Genomic DNA, 17,122 nt, shown 5'->3' on the forward strand with positions numbered 1-17,122 from the left:
ACCCCTGAACTGATCCCTGTCGCTGGTTTCTCACCCCGCCCGCCCGGTCGCCGCTCACTCACCCCAATGCTTTGCATACTGGCTTGCAAGGCAACGGGATGTGCATGCGCGAAGAAAATGGCGACAGCAGCAGCTTTTTCGCCATCCGGAGGACTTTTCTGTCGCCTCTGCCAGCCGTCACCTTTTTAACAGCTGGTTTGCAAAGCAGCTCTCAAAGAGGCAGAGGCTGGGAGGCCTACCTTTTCCTGAGGGCATGGATTGGTGAGGGGAGGCATGTGACTGAGTGGGCTTGAGTGATGTCAGGTTGGCCATGCCCACTCAGTCACATGGCTCCCCCCACCTAGCCACACCCACCGAATCCCGCCACTGCCATCACCTGAACCACTATACCAAACTGGCTCTCTGAAGGGAGTTGGAATTCAACAGCTTTTGGAAGGTCATGCATTTTCCCTTCTTGATAGGTCAGATTCTCTTGTTCCTTTTGTTATAATCTAGTAATAAAATCCCATGACCCAAAAGTTTTTGCCTGATGGGAAAGCTAATTAATGTTAATCGAGAAAGTTACATGAACATTACAGAATTATATAATGTGGCAAGTCTGATTTTAGTCATTTGAAGGAACCTTGGCATAAAAATAGATTCTAAATAGAAGTATGTGTGTCATGTAAGAGTCTGGATAGTTCATAAGGGATTGGAAATCATGTTTTTTTTCTCCTTTTCAAACTTAATGTTTCTATAATTTCATATTTTCCTAATCTAAAATTTCCACAAACAGTATAACCTTAATGCAACTTACATTCTCTTTTTTGTAGTGGCAGAATTATTTGAATTATCAATCTTTCTGCTGCATCTAGCCGGTTTCTTTTTAAAAGACATTTCTCTTTAATGATTTTATTTCTTATCCAACCTAGAACTAAGGAGAATTTTTTCTGACAGTAAGAACAATTAATCAGTGGAACAGCTTGCCTCTGGAATTTGTGGGTGCTCCAGCACAGGTTTTTAAGAAGATATTGGACTGAAATGCAATAGGGGTTTCTTGCTTAATCAGGAGGGTTGGACTAGAAGACCTCTAAGGTTCCTTCCAACTCTTGTTAACTCTATTCTGGTGTGCATTCCAAGATACCCTTGTGATTATGGAATTTATGGATGGGCAGAAAAAAAAGGAGCTGCATGCTACAACTCTCTTAATTTCTCGAGTATTTTTCAGGCAGTGTGGGTAAAATGGGTGACTCTGACGTTAAAAACAAGCCTTGGCCAGAAATCAAATTTCAAACCATTAGGCGGTTTATAAAATGAACGTACGATAATCTCAAATACGGACGACGATAAACGCCCCCCGCCCCCTTGGTGCCTTTTTTTCACAACTTTTAACCCCGGAAGGAAAACTCCAACCACGCTCATTTGCTAAGTATCCTTCCGCCTTCACGCAAACATGGCTCCCCCTACTTTGCCCGCCTAAGTGTATTAATGAAGGTATGCAGCAGCCCGTTGCGCCTATACACCATTACGGCTCACGCCTCACGGACGCATGCGCACTCCGCGCGCTGAGATCATCGCTCCGGCCGTCCTTCAGGATTTCCCCCTCCCTTATCGTTCTGATCGGATTCCGTCACCGTAGATAGGTTCGCTCGTTTTCCTTCCGTAAAAACTCTTTGACGTCGGGAATTCGGGGCTAGGAAATCTCCACGGAGAAAAAAAAAGCTCACGCGACCCTTGGGAAGCGGGGAAAATCGGAAAAAACCCGCCCCTCTGCTGCCACCTAACGCTCGCCGGGAGACTTGCAACCGAGCCCTTCTAGCCCGCGAGGGGCGAGCGCACTAAGCGAAGCCAGACCAGCACATGCGTGATGATCATTAGAAGCGCCAGGACTACGAAGCGCATGCTCACTTGAAGGTTGGTATTATTTGGGGGGGGCACCCTGGTCCTATTGCGCATGCCCGCCACCGGTCCGCTCCGTCTCTCCAGCCAAACGCGAAGTGCGCCTGCGTAGCAGCGCTTCCATTCTTACCAAGCCCAAGCTGCAGTTTTCTCGGCAACTAACAGGGGCGGAGAAAAGCATCAACCATGCATTGCGGTGGCAGTAGCAGCAGCGGCGGTGGCGGGAGCAGCGCGGATTAAACACGTCTGTTGCTCCCGGTTCCGTCTGAATGTCTCTTCCAGGACGTGCTGGCCTCCAGATACCTTTGCACCCACCTCCAGTGTTAGCGCCGCCGCCACCACAGCCAGGTAGTCGACCGTCTTTCCCTCCCTTCCCAGCGCTTGCACTGTCATGTTGCATGGACTTTCTGCATGGGTGGGTGGAGGACTTGGGGGAGGGGGAATCGGCGGACGGTGGGGATGGGGGGGTGAAGATCGAGGAGATGTGCATTGTTTGGATGTGAGTGTGTGCAAGGCTGGCAGGGCTGATGAAGCAGGGAGGAGGGGAGATCTGGTTTAGCTGAATACGGTGGAGCCAGGCAGGCAAGAAGTGCGGGCGATCGTCGCCTCTTGTCTCGCCGGCCTCCCTTCGTCTGGCGAAGGTCACCGTTTGGTACTTATTTTTTTATTTTGCTTCAGATGCGGGAGAGGGGAGAGAGATCGGAAGCGCTTGCAAACACACACAAACACACACACACACACACCCCGACACACACAGAAAAATCACACACACACAATGGGCGGGCAGGGGCAGAAAAAAAACTCCTTTCAGAAAATGATCTGGGTAGGTGGGGGGATTTTCCTGCCGATCCTCCTTTCCTGGGGGGAATGATTTAAATGCGAGAACAAAGCCAAACCCCGTTCAGTCTCACTGCATATCTCCAGGCCGGCGGAAAGTGGGTTGGGTGACTGTTCCTTTCTCCTTTTTCTGTATATGTGTTTTTCCGTCCTCGATCTACATTGAGAGAGAGAGTGTGTTGCCGGAAAAGTGCAGCTTTTTGTTTTATCTCCGCCACTCCCTATTATAAATGTCTTTATATCGGAGATTCTGACGCCACGGCCATAATACAACTATATAAATTGTATTATTTCATTCTTCCTGCCGGATCTCTTAAGTGATTTTCTTTCTTTCTTTCTTTTGGACATTCCGGGTTTTGATGTCCGTTTCCCTAACTCTAAAAGATGTTGTCGCATTTCTGTAACATTTTCTTTAAAATGACCTCTTTTTGTGCATCTGTGTGTACACACTTAACCCGGATTTGTTATCTGGGTACAAAATGAAGCTGTGTATGTATGTATGTGTGTGTGTGTGTGTATATATATATATATGTGTGTGTGTGTGTGTGTGTGTGTGTGTGTGTATTTCTTGGGCATTATTTCACTACACTTGGGTCTCAGAAGTTTAAATGATGTGAGGTTAGGAGTAGTGCTTAAATATACTGAGATGCTGGAAGGAAACAATTTAAAGAATTTAGTTTGTGTTCGCCTAAATAATTTACTGATTGTTGGATTTGCACCATTTCTCTTAAACGTCAGTGGTATTATTTCATCTGCCCTTTCCAGATGATGAATTTATTTCGTAGTAAATGTCTCAAGTGCTATAGTTGATTATATGCCATCAAATCAGTGTTGATTTTTAGAGAACACACAGATAGATGATCTGTTCCCAACTGGGCCCTTCAAGTCTTCCAATACTTATCATTGCAATCAAGTTGATCCATTTTTTTGGTTGTCATTCTCATCTCTTTCCTTCTACCTTTCTCAGCATTCCAGATTTGTCAAAAGAGGCAGGTCTCCTCTCATCGAAAATACAATAATTTGAGTCTGATGCTTTGTGTCTTAAGTGAGATTTTTTTTCTCTTGACCTGTTTGCTCTCTTGGCTATCCATGGTATTCTCTGGAATCTTCTCCAGTAGAGTTTGACAGCATCAACATTCTTTCCATCCTGCATCTTCAGAGTTGAACTTCTGCTTCCATAGAGTGTGACATGGAAAACCAATGCCTGCTCAATCCTAACCTTTGTAAATATATACACATTATGGCATCTGAATATCTTTCCATTGCTACAAGTGCCAGTTTGCAGAATATTTCTTGATTATTGGTTCCATTATTGTTTGTACATCCTCATTAAAGAAGTTAAGACCTCTGTACGATCACTTTCAGTTTTAAGGGTGATTGGACTATCTGTGGTCATTAGCTTGGTCTTTATAGTCCCATTCTTTTCATTGTGGCTTTGGCTTTTCTTACTATAATATTTTCATTTGTCAAAATAGCATTATTGCCATAACATAGCTTATTGATTTTTCTTCCTCCATTTTAAAAACATGCTCATCTTTAAATCCAGCCCCCTTCAATATATACTTAGCATACAGATTAAATCAATAGAGAGAATACATCCTCTGCTGATCTGGAACCACTCTGTTTTGCTATTTTCCATCTGGACCATGGCTTCCTGTCTTGTGTATAAATTTTGCAAAAAGACAAATGAAATTGTTTTGGGATTATTATTTTCTTAAGAACATTCTAAAATCCTTGTTGATATCTCTTGCTCTTCAGCCTTTTCTACAACCAGTTCAAACATCTGGCATGTATGTCTGTAAAACCTGCATCAGATATTCCTAAGTACTATTTTCCTAGTGTGTGAAATTAAGGATATCATACCATAGTTTTCACATTGTTTTGAATTTCTTTGATATTGTATGTAGATTGACCTCTTCCAATCATTCGTTACTGTGCAGTTCTCCAGATTTGCTGACATAATTAGGTTAGAATATTTATTGATTCTTTTGTTGCTTGCCATTTTTCTGTACGTTCCAATTTCTGTAAACTTTCAATTTGGTAATAACCTTCTGGTATTACAATTCTTATGTTTCTTATTTTTTAAATAATTGTATTTCTTAGAGAAATTTTCTACTATTTTACAGTATTTTGGAACTTGTGTGTACTATATAGAATTTTAGTAGTCTCCTTCCATCTTTGTTTAGTCTTTGAATCAGTTCACTGATATCTTTTATGACATCAGTTCAAGGTTGACACCTCTTCCTCAATTCAAAAAAACTTTCCTTGTTTTTTGGTTTCTGTTATCATCTTTGAGGTTTTTACAGAAGTCATTGTAATATTGCTTCTTGTCTCTTCTGTCAACTCCCTGTTATTGTTTCAAATTCCTTTCTGAGGTCTTCTTGGCTTTGGTTTCTCCTTTCTTCTTGGTAATTTCTAGTTTTTTGTTTCTTTTAATGGTGCCTTGGTTTTTGGGAGTCTAGATTCACAGTTAATCTGAGCTACTATGTTGGTCTCATTCCATAGTTTCTCTGATTCTCTATATATTAAATTCAGGACTTCATAGCAATTGCTGATGTTCTCCTTGACAATGGTGCATATATGCTCAAGATCATATGATGGAAACTCATTGGTTTCCTTTTTTAACCTGGAACATGCACAGGAACAGTTTGTGATCTGTTCCACAGTCATCACCTGACCATGTTTCTGACCCTCTAATTGAGCTCTTCTACCTTGTTGTATCAAAAATATAAGCAACTTGATTTCTGTGTACTCTGGTGATAACTATGTATATAGGCATTATTTTGATTTTCAGAAGGCTGTGAGCAACAAAGACATCATTGACAGATTGACAGTGATTGATACATTATTCTCATGCTTCACTTCTGTTTCTTAGACCATACAGTCAAACTACATTTTTCTTAATATTTTCAATTTTGAAATCTCAGCTTGCAACTATAGCCAATACATCTTGCTTGCATGTTCTCTCTATTTCAGATTGAACTTTCTTCTGCATCAGTGGTTGGAACATAAATTTGGATAACCATTATACAGAAAAGTTGCCCATGAATCTAATTGATATTATTCAATCACTGATTGCATTGTCTTTGTCATCCCCCCCCCACTATGAAAGCAACATATTCATTGTTTTTTCACATCATCAGTATTAAACAGTATGGTTTTCTGATTAAAATTGTCCCATTCCAGCATTTCAATTCAATGCTTATGATATCAATGTTTAATTAAAGATATAATATTTCACTATGTTGGGCTTTGCCCTGTTCATGCTTCTTATATACCATGTTCCCACTACATTTGTGTTTTTGCAGCTTCAGGTTTTCTTTCCCTGCATAGCAGTACCAGCAACTAGATATTCCAAGGATTTAATCCAGCCACATCATAAACATTGATGCTATGAAAGATCTTCAGCTCTATAGCATATTGATGGGCATCCAACCGGAGGGGCTAGCACTATACCATCAATCATTGTATCTTGCCTATAGTTTTCTTGATAAAACTGAGGAGTGCCTCCTTCTCCTGTGTAGTATAAAATGATACATTTGCTCTTGTTTTCCCCTCATCCTTCCCAGGAACAATAGTCTGCAATGATGAGGCAGCATAATCTGCAGTTGGGCAATTATAACACATCTCTGCATCAACAATTTTCAAGTAGTAGCTGTACATGAGGGATCTCTGATGATCTCTTATGTCTTCCAAGTATTTGTATTGTAACTCTCACATTCCTTTATCACTGAATATGTGGTCTGGTCTTCTGGGGATTCTAGTCTAAAAATCTGAAGGCATAAGATATCATAGTATCTAGCATGTCACTTTTTGAAATTTCTTACTTTTCATGTCTTCTTAAACCACATTATCTCAAAATGATGAAATTCATTATTTGTATGTTTATTCAACAGCATTTATGTGAAGATGAAATTCATATCTTAGCTATCTTTCAAGACTAGAGCCTTCTAAATCATAAAAATCTAGTAAATTATAGCAAGAATGTATTTGAAAATAAATAATAAATTAAAATCAGCTATACATGTAACTTTGTCAGTAGTACATGACAAAAGTTATTTTATATGTTGTAGACATGTTTGAAGATTTATTTTTCTCATTATCAAAAAAGAGAGACATTCCATATTTTTTGGAGTATAAGACACACCTTTTTCCCTCAAAAAATAGGGTGAAAATCTGGGTGTGTCTTATACACTGAATACAGCATTTTTGGCCTACTGAAATCCTGCCCCCTTTGCAAAAATGGACGTGCAGACGGTTTGGGAGACTTGCAAAGTGCTCCTGAGGGCTGGGGAGGTCCTTTTTTCTCGTTTTTGCCCTGTCAGCCCCCAGGAGAACTCTTCAAACTTCCCAAAGCCTCTGCATGCCCTTTCTTTTTTGTGTTCAAAAAACGGCTCATTTTTGCCCCCCCCCCCAGTCCCCAGGACCACTCTTAAGAGCCTCCCAAAGCTCTGCATGCCCTTTTTTGTTGTTGCAAAAAACAAAGCATGCAAAGGGTTTGGGAGGACTGCAGAGTGCAAAAACTTTAAAAAAAAATTACCTCTTCAAAATTATGCTGCGTCTTATAGTCCGAAAAATATGGTAAGTCCTGCTGCCATATGTTTTTGAAAACCTTTTTTAAGTGATTGAATGATTGCTTCTTGGAAAAATGCTTTGATTTATTGTTGAAATAATAGATGATGACACATACTTCAATTTAAATGAATGTTTTGATTTTTTAATACAATAATCACTTCATTATTTTTATCCTATATAGATATCCTACCTTTATGTTTTAGAAATATAAGCATGGGCTGGATCCATACTTTAAATATGTATATTTAAAAGTGTTGCCTGATTAGCCATGACTAAATTAATGTTGATTGTAATAACCTACTGAATACAAGAGTGTCTGAATCTATTTTACAGTTTCCCCTCAGTAAGCCTTTCTCTGAATTCTAGAAGAAATCTATAGTTCTTCCTGCTTAAGATGGATCATCAATAGGATTGAGTTATGATTCTGTATTGTACTTTCACTTTTGCTAGTTTCATTCACATTGTTCCTGATAGTTGCTAGGCTCTGCAAGGAATAGAGATAAGGCATGTGTGGAAGGGTTTGTACCTTGATAGTGGAGGCTAAATTTTAAGACATAAAATATATAGTGCTGCTGGGAAGAAGTCCTTTTGAAATTTAGGAAACAGGGTGTCATGTGTTTTGATTTTTGAGTGAAATGGATTAACTGTTTGATATGGCATAGTAGCTTCAATTCTGTATTTGGTTTTGTTGTTGTTGTTAGTTGCAAAGTAGTGTCCGACCCATCATGGACAACGTTCCTCCAGGCCTTTCTGTCCTCTACTATCCTCTGGAGTCCATTTAAGCTCATGGCTACTGCTTCAGTGACTCCATCCAGCCACCTCATTCTCTGTCATTCCATTCTTCTTTTGCTCTCAATCTTTCCCAGCATTAGGCTCTTCTCCAATGAGTCCTTCCTTTTCATTAGGTGGCCAAAGTCTTTTGAGTTTCATCTTCAGGATCTGGCTTTCTAACGAGCAGTCAGGGTTGATCTCCTCTAGGATTGACCGATTTGATCGTCTTGCAGTCCAAGTGACTCCCAGGAGCCTTCTCCAGCACCATAGTTCAAAGGGCTCAGTTCTTTGGCACTCAGTCTTCCTTATGGTCCAACTTTCACAGCCATACATTGCAACTGGAAAAACCATAGCCTTGACTATACACACTTTTGTTGGCAGGGTGATGCCTCTGCTTTTGCTATTTGGTTTAGAGTGCTAAACAGAAAATATATATTTCACTGTCATTGAATCCATTGAATCCATTTAGATAAATGCATTTTTAAAGATGTCATTCCTGAACACAATCCTCACTGGAAATGTTGCACTTAATGCCCCATCTCCCTCTTTACCATGGTATAACAGATTAGGAAATGAAGGTTCAGTTGTTATGCAAAGTGTTACAGTGTTATACAGGTACATATTAAAATGTATGTGTGTAGATTTTTGTTTTCTTTTTAGTTTTGTTAGTGATATAAATCACCTGAGTAAATAAAAATCAGTCTCGGGGAGTAGAATTGTGTAACTGTTCCATAAAGATTATTTGGTCTTCAGTCAGCAATGGTTAATTTCATTAATGATTGTCTGGAAAAAATTACATTTGAATTGTTTCCATAAGTGATTTAGCAAAACAACAACAAAAATACCTCCATTGATTTAGAGCATGCATGTTCTCGTGTGCACTGCTTGGAGACTCCATGCATGGCTTATAACTTCTGCCTATTAGACCTGAGACTGAGTTGAAATGTTTGGACACGCCTCCTTGGCTTGACTAGATCTCAGTTCTTAACTCAGTCTTAGCCCAACGAGATGTATTTCAACTCTTCTCCAGGATTAATAGACATCAGTTAGAACGTTCTGTTTTGGAGTCTTCAATCAGTCTGATTAAATTATCACCACCAGTTGAACCAAAGTTTTTATGTGCAATTACAGGGAAATTCTCAGGAAACTAATCAGTGACTGTGTATAACTTGCTTGCCTTGATATTGTGACAGAGGAGCATCTTGAGATCTAAATGGCAAGGACCCTTAATTATACAATGGAAAATAACAGTGATGAAACACATTGGCACAACACAACTACAGTAACTGAGTCTATCACCATTCTCAAGGACCATGGACTTACCCAGTAACAGGCAACTGATGAAATCTGAATCTGTTCTTGTTAAATACAGAGTAATTGTCCAAAGTAGCATTCCAGCTTCCTTTTGATTTGACAACTTCTCTCATTTCAAAATTCAGACAATATTAAAATGCATGGCAGCTTGATCAGGTTTGGAGCAAATAGAGGATAATTCAGGATCAAAGGCAATGGGAATATTCATTGGGTAGAGGTGAAAACTGAAAATATATCATAAAAATCAAATGCCTGCAGCAGTCAGTGGCTGCTCTAGATTATCTCTAAGTCTCTGTTTTCAGAGGCTGGAAAGAAATGTTAACCTCAGGTTAACCCAATTTTTTAAAGCTTTGATACTTTGGATTTTTGGTGAAAGCATGATCTGACCCAGAAAGGAACAAGTGATTAGGTTTATATAACCCAAGAGGTATTTAACTAACTTAAAAAAAAATGATTGTAGCTGTACTGTGAACTTTATTATCCTTAATTTCCCAAAGATTCCTGATTCTGTTATACTTTTTCCTTGCTATTTCTTATGCCAGGAACTGGGTTGTGGAACATTTTAATGCAACCATTTACTTTTAGGTATGTCCTTAGAATGCTAGAAATTACATCTTCCATTATCTGCTCAGCTGAGAAGGATTGGTTTCTTTTTCCAAACTGGGAAAAGTGTCCTTTCTCATCATGTTTCAAAATGGGCCCACTGGAAGACACATGCCTTATTCTGAAAGGTATCCTCCCCCCTTCCCCCAAGTTGCTGTGTACATCCTGTGAATCATACCTGTAATGTTATGACTGTTTATGAGCTGCAGCACCCAAATGCCACCGAAAACTCACTACTTTTCAATAGTCAAATAGCATTTGGGATATTTTGATTTTGCTGTGGGGCCCTAGGATGCTGCAATGTGCGGTTAGGGGACTGCGGGCTTAGAATATTATTTAAGATAAGCACTTGTAATCTGTAAATGATACTTTATAGATTAGCTGTTAAACCCTGGCACAACATGCAAACACTAATCCAGCCATTCTGTATAGATTAGTAAATTCTTCCAGTTAACGAAATCTTGGTTTGGCATGCTCTGTGAGGTCCCCGTAGAAGTCACTGTCACATGGGATTGCTTTGAGGACCAAACTCCCTAGAATGAAGCATTCTTTAGGAGAGGGATTGTGAGACAGTTCCCAGAAATAAAGGAGATCAGAAAAGATAATCCCCTTTTCTCCTTCAGTGCTACAGGTTCTCATCTCCTACCAAATGGATGAGGCAACTGTAGTTGGCTGTAGACCCCCCCCCCCAAACCATCATTTATAAATTGCTGTAACTAAAAGTGCATGCACTTGGAACAATGATCAGTTGTTCCTCTACTTACCCAAATTTGCTTAATCCCCTTCTTGTTTATTTTGTATGCCTAATCTCCTAGGGAATGAGACTAATGTAATAGTGATTTTAAGGGCCATATGCAAATCCTAGACAGTACCCTATAGCTATGTATGTACATAGTCAATGGAAAAGTAAAGATAGCTAATAATTGATTGAAAATATAATGAGCGGCTGCTAGGATATTTTTCTACAAATATTTGATAGTCCCCTCCCCCCCACCCCCTTGCTATTCTGTGCTTCCGCAGTAAGAATTGGTTTCGGTTCAAAAGCTTGATGGTCCCCAGGAATCCAGAGATTAGTAAGAGAAATAGCATGGAATGATTGCGTGCACCATCTAAAGAGGATGCCGTTATATTGGGTATATCTATGAAGAGCCTGGAACAATCCTGCACTCCACTGACACTCCTAAAATGAGGTTTACAACAGGATAACTTTTATACATGCAACTTTAGGTGCATTGATTTTTCACATGAGCCATGTCCTTGCATTATTAAAGTCTTGGTTGATGTGGAATTTTGTGCCTATATAGCTGTATATGCAAAGACTTCTCTACTGACATAAATGATGTCATTTATGTGATTTTGGCAATAGAATGGATTTACTAGGTCCCTTACATGGCCAATATTTTAGATTTCATTACAATCAGATAGGAGGTAGTATGCTAAACAGTGGGTGAGTTTTCCTTGGGCTGTGGTGAGCAGCCAGAATACCACTTGGAATAGATAATTTCTATATGAGCTGTAGCAATCTGAGATACTGATCTTTGAATTTGAAAGGCTATTTCAGTTTCCAATGTTGGAGGTGACAATCAGGATAAAAAAAGAAATATATGTAAAACGAAGGTAGTTAACTTAAACCAGCCTTTCCCAATCTGGTGGCTGTTATATATGGTGCCACTACAATTTTTAGGATTATCTGCTCAAATGCACAGACCTCTCTCTCCACCCCCAATCTAAATGATTGCAGTTAATCAGCTTTTTAAGCTGTAGTTTGTGATTATTTCCCATTATTGTATTTTGGGAAGTTAGAAATGTTGTAATGTTAATGAAATTAAAATTGTCTGGCAAAATAGTACCCTTGAAAGCTATTATTTAACTACTTTTATTGAGCCAGACAGGGACGTGGTGGCTCAGTGGCTAAGACACTGAGTTTGTCAATCAGAAGGTCGGCAGTTCAGCAGTTCGAATCCTTGAGTTCCTGTTACTTGTCCCAGCTTCTGCCAACCTAGCAGTTTGAAAGCATGTAAAAATGCAAGTATAAAAATAGGGACCACCTTTGGTGGGAAGGAAACAGTGTTCCGTTCACCTCTGGTGTTTAGTCATGCCGGCGACATGACCACGGAGATGTCTTTGGACAGCGCTGTCTCTTTGGCTTAGAAACGGAGATGAGCACCGTCCCCTAGAGCCGGAAGCGACTAGCACACATGTGCGGGGGTAACCTTTACCTTTTGAGCTAGACTGTCTGGGTAGTAAATCAAAAGACTATATTTTTTTCTTAGCAACATTAGCAAAATATCATGAACCTGTCTTGCTGTGTGAAATATATTTTAAATGCTTCTAATTAATAGATTTATACTGTGATTTTTCCTGACAGTTCAAGGCAAAGTACACTTAGAAAACAGTCTCCACATTCCTGCTACTGTGATCCAGATTATTTGGAAAAACAATTAAATTGAGGAAGAAATTTGAAATCGCACCCATTAGTTGTTTTTGAATATGCAAGCTAGAAAAATGTAATCTTATTTGTATTAAGTAGCTGTGTTAACATAAACAAGGCAACATTGAAAAAAGATATGCCCATTCTTATTTAAAATATAATTGTTTTTATCTTTTGCTTTTGATATTCAAGAAAACCTAAATGTTGAGTTTGTTTTCAGTATTTTTCCCCTTTTGCTGTGCTTCTGATATGTCATCTCAATAATTTGACATTAAAATCATTTGTGCCCTCTATTTTTAGTATCCTAATTCTGTTCCACTTTCATTTAGTAAATGTAATATAGCCATATTTTAGAAAGAAATAGAATGATCATGGGGGATGAATTAGTGGAATGCTGGAAATATATGGTATGCCCTAAAGGTTTATTTATGTATATATCTGTAGATTACTTCGGGTCAATCAATTCTAAGCAATGTAAAGGAGTACATTTTGAAAATTTACTGAAACATAATTAGCTGTCAAAGTTGTAATTTGAAATCTGTGACAGTAATACTCAAGAACATGATTAGAACTGGATTAGCATTTTACATGTTTTAGCTTTCCTTAGATATCAATCAACCCAGACTTTCCCCCCATAAAAGACACATTCTTTTAGTTAGACATAATGGTAAACCTACACAAGGCAATTTCGTTATATTTCTCCTTTTCACCACTTTGGGGAAAAGATCTGAATTATTCACCTAATTTTAAAAGGCTGGAACTTTCCAACATAGGCAACAAGTTTTTTTCATAATCTGGATGCTGAGCTTTTAAAAGTTGCTGCAAGTTTGTACCTGCTTACAGAAATTTAAGATCTATTAAGTTGATTGTCACTTAAATCTGTCTAGACTTGTTTAGGATTGTAGTAGTATTGGTGCAGAACAAACAATAGAGTCTATGTCCACTTATTACTTATTAAGACATTTATCATGATGTGAGGAGGTAGTTATTTACCTTTTCATTTTTAAGCAGACCAGGGAAACATATGAAGTTTAATTTCACCTAATAGAAGATGGCACATGAGGTGTGGGAGGCAGAATCTGTCTTGGTGCAAGTTTATTACCTTCCTGGTGGGGCTAATAAACTTGCACCAAAACAGATTCTGTGAAGCAATCAAATTTATTATCTATAAATTGGACATCCAGCATTTGCAGGTTGGCACTTCTTTTGCATGATGGTAGATCTATTACTTTAAAAATGGCATCTACAAAGACTATGATTTTCTCTTTGTTTGAGGTGCCTCTGACTTTTCCTCAAGAAGCTTAGAATGGTGTACAAGCACTCCTTGCGTCATTTCCCCCCATGCCAATAACTACATGATATATGTTGTTTGATTAGATATACGCCGCTGAGTGTGTATGACCGGGATTATTTACGTATTTATTTTTTAAAACCTTTATATAGTTGCCCAATGCCTAACCAACTCTGGGTGGCTCCCAATCAAAAGTTAAAACAACATATAAAATCATATTAAAACCATAAAGCTAAACAGATTAAAATATTAAAAACAACAAAGACCTGGCGCCAAATCAAACTTCTAGAATGTGCAATTATCCGATCTTATCCTAGTGCTTGTGGGAAAAGCCAGTCTTTAAAGCTTTACAGAAGGCTATAGGAGGATGGAGGCCGGCCAAACTTTAGGAGGCAGAGTGTTTCCAAAGGTTAGGGGCTGGCATGGAAAAGGCACCCTTCCCAGTTCACATCAGATGGCAATATTTAGGGAAGGGACAAGGAGCGTACCCACCTTATCCAGGGTTGGGATTTGACCGGTTCAACGATCAACTGGGAGTGAACCGGTTCTCTCTGACAATCAGATGGGCCCACCCGCCCACAGCTGACTTGCGCAGCAGAGTGGATTGCAGTGCCTCTGCTGTGTTATTCTCCTGAAGAAACAAGGAAGTGAAGATTTCTTTAATCTGTGCACGGATACACAGCATGCGTCAGGCGCATGCATGCGCGATCACCAATCCGGTTGATAAACTGGCAGAATCCCGCCACTGACCTTATTTAACATAGTAGGACAAGTATATATCTTTAAGGAAAGGCAATCCCATACATAATCCACACTGTGCCATGTAGGGGTTTAAAAATGATGACTAGCAACTTGAATTAAACTCAAAAAGAAACTGGAAGCCTGTAGGAGTAGGAGTGGCAGAATCTGGAGGCGGAGTTAAAAAAGGAATCGGCTTAGAATCCCTACAGAGCTATGAGAGAAGGCAGCCTCCCTTGAATTCTAGTGACCCTTCTCTAACTCCATGCAAGTGCTGATCGTCAGTTGCGAAGATTCATGTGCATAAGCATGATTAGGAATAAATCAGTTCGTTCATGCGTGGATCTGATCTTTCACACTGACAAAACCAGTGCAGTTCATGCAATAAAGGTGGTACATGGGAAAACCTAGAGGTCCCCATTACTGTGTGCATTTCTGCGTTCTGGACCAATTGGAAGTTTCTGGGTGATCTTCAACCCTCATATAGAGTGCAGTGCTATATCCAAATGGAACGTGACCAAGGCATGAGTGCATATTTGAAGGTAAACTTTAGACCTGTTCTAGCACCATAACCACTCTTTTCAGTGTGCTTTCACATTACTGCTGTGTTGAAATTCTATACAATTTGTATTAGCAGGAAACAATATTGGCATAATGCTTTACTATCCCTATTTCTGATCCCTCACCTGCTTATATTATGTCTATTCTGGAAGGCTGCCAAATGATGGTGTCCCGATCAGGAAGCATGCCACTCATTACAGGCAAGATGGATTAGTTTCCCCTCCTTGCTTTACTGACATTCCCTTTCATCATGTCACTGGCCAGCCAGGAATACTTCCTGCAGTAACAGCACCTTAGCAAAAATGTGTTGAGGTTAATGAAATTTAATTATTCTGATTGTGCTTATCTAGACTGCTTTGCACGCTGCTCTTCTGCCTCCAATTCTGTGATATCACAAATTGAATAAAAGTGTAAGCAAGAAACATACAGGAATAATGAAAGAAGTTGAGTCCTTAGTAATGGTACAGAGCAGTACAATTTGAATTAGGCCCTCCCCTCCTCTTCCTGTTTACCTGCCCCTGTGAATGCCAGCCTCTTTTGCATGCATGCGTGCATGCAAGCAAGCAGACACATACACATGTGTGATCAACGAATACCAGCCTCAGTATTTCTCTGTGTGATGTTGGTTTTGTGATTTCACAATTCCACTAGCTCAACTCTGCACAGTGCTGCTTCCCTTTTCCATCCCAGCATAATACAGTACTAGGAACCTCTTTATTGGAGTGGTGGAAAACCTGGAGAGAAACTGGCTTGTCAAAGAAATGGTGGTAATATACTTGATAGCTAATCTATATATACTGTATATAAAAGCAAAAGATCACTCATGCATCATTACGAAATCTCCAGAACCGTAAAGCCTACAGACTTGAAATTTCATGTTCCCCTTGGCTTCTATGTGCTCGCTAAGAAACGTCAATGACCATCAGATCATTAGTATTTTTTATATTATTATAAACACACCCTGATGCTAAGGAGTTAGACATTCTACTCTCCCTCCCCACCTGAAAAGAACTCTGTTCAAACTGCCGCGTGGGCGTGGCCAGGGTGTGACTTACCTCACCTGCGGGCTGGAAGTTTAGACATTCTACTCCCCCCTCCCCGTCTGAAAAACGCTCTGATGTTAAGCAGGTAGACTGAGGGAGAAAAGGGGATAAGATAGGAGAGGCCTCTGTGGAGCAAGCCTGAGGGAGAGGATAGGAGAGGCCTCTGTGGGGCAAACATGAGGGAGAGAAGGGGATAGGAGAGGATCAATGGGGCTAGCCTGAGGGAGAGAAGAGGGAGAGGAGAGGCTTCTATGGGGCAAACCTGAAGGAGAGAAGGGGAGAGGAGAGGCGGATTGTAACTACTCATTAATTTTCAAGCTGTGTTGATTTATCAAGCACGGGTATCCAGCTAATGCTGATATAAATCTTCTCTGATCAGGTTGAAGTGATTGGTTGTTGAGCAGAGCAAAGATCTGTTAGCAAATGGGAGTTGCTTCTGCACTTCTGAGGATTTCCTCTGCTGGTTCATCTTTCCAAAAAATGTAATTGTATGGGTAAGGTGACCAGATTTTCAGATTGGTAAAGATTAAAGATTGATTAAATTTTTTATATTTTGTCAAAAGGTCACAAAAGACGATTACATGACCCCAGGACACTGAAAGCATCATAAATATGAATCTGTTGCCAAACATCAAAATTTTGATCACGTGACCATGAGGATGCTGCAACGGTCGCTAAGTGTGAAAAATGGTTGCTAAGTGTGAAAAATGGTCATCAGTCACTTTTTTCAATGCCATTGTAACTTTGGTTACTAAATGAACTGTTTGAAAGCTAAGGCTAGCTTGCATTATAATGCCTTATGCTAGCTTACATTTTCCAGAGAGAGAAGCTAAACTCCTAAACACACAAGGAATTTGTCTTTGGTGAATATGCTCTCAGTGTACATAAAGAAAAATAAAATAGAATACATTCATCAAGAATCATAAGCTACAACACTTAGTGATACTCACTAAAGCCTGGAGGATTGTTCCCTCTGTGCTTCTTTAAAACAGTATATGTTAGAATAGAATAACAGAGTTGGAAGGCACCTTGGAGATCTTCTAGCCTAACCCCCTCCTTAGGAAGGAAACCCTACACCAT

At 39.7% G+C, this 17,122-nt stretch overlaps 1 protein-coding gene across 6 annotated transcripts in view; it reads left to right on the forward strand.

Moving 5' to 3' along the window:
* Window positions 1-950: 950 nt before the first annotated feature.
* CLASP1 (cytoplasmic linker associated protein 1) overlaps window positions 951-17,122 on the forward strand; it is a 265,163-nt gene continuing 248,991 nt past the window's right edge. For 5 of the 6 annotated variants that reach the window (XM_032216164.1, XM_032216125.1, XM_032216148.1 and 2 more), the window contains exon 1: window positions 1,972-2,226. The gene's annotated coding sequence lies outside the window, so the exon portion shown is untranslated. Of the gene's footprint in view, window positions 1,894-1,971; window positions 2,227-17,122 lie in introns of those variants that run through there. The other variant, XM_032216133.1, reaches the window with a different exon arrangement.

The sequence above is a fragment of the Thamnophis elegans genome, chromosome 1 (assembly GCF_009769535.1).
Source record: "Thamnophis elegans isolate rThaEle1 chromosome 1, rThaEle1.pri, whole genome shotgun sequence".
NCBI lineage: Eukaryota > Metazoa > Chordata > Lepidosauria > Squamata > Colubridae > Thamnophis > Thamnophis elegans.